This window comes from Oncorhynchus clarkii, chromosome 22, assembly GCF_045791955.1.
Source record: "Oncorhynchus clarkii lewisi isolate Uvic-CL-2024 chromosome 22, UVic_Ocla_1.0, whole genome shotgun sequence".
Lineage (NCBI taxonomy): Eukaryota > Metazoa > Chordata > Actinopteri > Salmoniformes > Salmonidae > Oncorhynchus > Oncorhynchus clarkii.
In genome coordinates this window covers 43,023,218-43,025,702 of record NC_092168.1, presented here as the reverse complement: position 1 = coordinate 43,025,702, position 2,485 = coordinate 43,023,218, and positions in this window count along the sequence as shown.

The following is a 2,485-nucleotide window of genomic DNA, read 5'->3' as shown; positions in this document are numbered from 1 at the left end:
AGTTAACCACACAGAGCAGGCCCTTTAGCTGCGTTTACACAGGCAGCTAATTCTGATCTTTTGTCCAATTGTTGGCTAAAGAGCTGATCTGATTGGTCAAAAGACCAATTAGTGGGTGGTATAAATCAGAATTGGGCCGGCCTGTGTAAACGCGGCTATAATACAATATACATACTGTACAGTGGCTATAATACAATATACATACTGTACAGTGCATTCGGGAAAGTATTCAGGCCCCTTGACTTTTTCCACATTCTTACGTTACAGCCTTATTCTAAAATTGATTAAATAAAACATTTTCCTCATCAATCTACACACACTACCCCATAATGACAAAGTGAAAACAGGTTTTTAGAAATACTTGCAAATGTATAATCAACAACTGAAATACCTTTATTTAGAGAAGTATTCAGACCTTTGCTATGAGACTCGAAATTGAGATAATGTGCATCTTGTTTCCATTGATCATCATTGAGATGTTTCTACAACTTCATTGGAGTCCACCTGTGGTAAATTCAATTGATTGCACATGATTTGGAAAGGCACACACCTGTCTACATAAGGTCCAACGGTTGACAGTGCATGTCAGAGCAAAAACCAAGATCTGGGGAAGGGTACCAAAACATTTTGAAGGTCCCCAAGAACATAGTGGCCTCTATCATTCTTACATTGAAGAAGTTTGGAACCACAAAGGCTCTTCCTAGAGCTGGCCTCCTGGCCAAACTTGAGCAATCGGGGGGAAAAGGGCATTGGGAGGTGACCAAGAACCCGATGGTCACTCTGACAGAGCTCCAGAGTTCCTCTATGAAGATGGGAGAACCTTCCAGAAGGACAACTATCTCTGCAGCACTCCACCAATCAGGCCTTTATGGTAAATTGGTTAGATGGAAGCCACTCCTCAATAAAAGTCACATGACAGTCCACTTGGAGTTTGCCAAAAGGCACCTAAAGACTCTGACCATGAGAAACAAGATTGTCTGGTCTGATGAAACCAAGATTGAACTCTTTGGCCTGAATGCCTAGCGTCACATCTGAAGGAAACCAAAGGTGAAGCATGGTGGTGGCAGCTGTGGGAATGTTTTTCGGCAGCAAGGACTGGGAGACTAGTCAGGATTGAGGGAAGATGAACGGAGCAAAGTGCAGAGAGATCCTTGACGAAAACCTGCTCCAGAATGCTCAGACTGGGGCGAAGGTTCACCTTCCAACAGGGCAACGACCCTCAGCACACAGCCAAGACAACGCAGGAGTGGCTTCGAGACAAGTCTCAATGTCCTTGGGTGGCCCAGCCAGAGCCCGGACTTGAACCCGATCGAACATATCTAGCGAGGTCTGAAAATGGCTGTGCAGAGATTCTCCCCATCCAATCTGACGCATCTTGAGAAGATCTGCAGAGATTAATGGGAGAAAGTCCCAAAATACAGGTGTGCCAAGCTTGTAGCCTCATACCCAAGAAGACTAAAAGCTGTAATCGCTGCCAAAGGAGCTTCAACAAAGTACTGAGTAAAGGGTCTGAATACTTATGTAAATGACATGTTTCAGGTTTTTATTTTTAATACATTTGCAAACATTTCTAAAATTGTTTTTGCTTTGTCATTATGGGTTATTGTGTGTAGATTGAGGGGGGAAAAAACTATTTAATACATTTCAGAATAAGGCTGTAACATAACAAAATGTGGAACAAGTGAAATGTATATGTACATTAATAAATGGCTAATGACGTCACACTTAAAACATGTCTATAAAGGCCTATAAACACAACATCAATATACACCTCTTAGAGAGGGAAACCAATTACTTGGAACAAATTCTCATTTACAATGACGGCCTACCCCGGCCAACCCTAACCCAGACAGCACTGGGCCAATTGTGCGCCGCCCTATGGGACTCCCAATCACGGCCGGTTGTGTTATAGCCTGGAATCGAACCAGGGTCTGTAGTGAGGCCTCTTGCGCTGAGATGCAGTGCTTTAGACCGCTGCGCTTTGTGAATTATTTTATTTTAAAAAATGTATTTGGATTTTTAAGGGTGTGCTGCAGCACCCTCAGCACACCCATGGTTATGCCCATAACATGAAACAGACACCCCCATACTGTAAAATATGAAGAGTGGTACTCAGTGTTGTGTTGGATTTGCCCCAAATATAACGCTTTGTATTCAGGATATAAAGTTAATTTCTTTGCCACATTTTTAGCAGTTTTACTTTAGTGCCTAATTTTAAACTGGATGCATGTTTTGGAAATGTTTAATTCTGTACAGGTTTCCTTCTTTTTACTCTGTTATTTATGTTATTATTGTGGAGTAACTTTAATGTTGTTGATCCATCCTCAGTTTTCGCCTATCACAGCCATTAAACTCTTTTACTGTTTGGCCTCATGGTGAAATCCCTGAGCGGTTTCCTTCCTCTCTGGCAACTGAGTTAGGAAGTGCGCCTGTATTTCTGTAGTGACTGGGTGTATTGATACAACATCCAAAGCCGAATTAATAA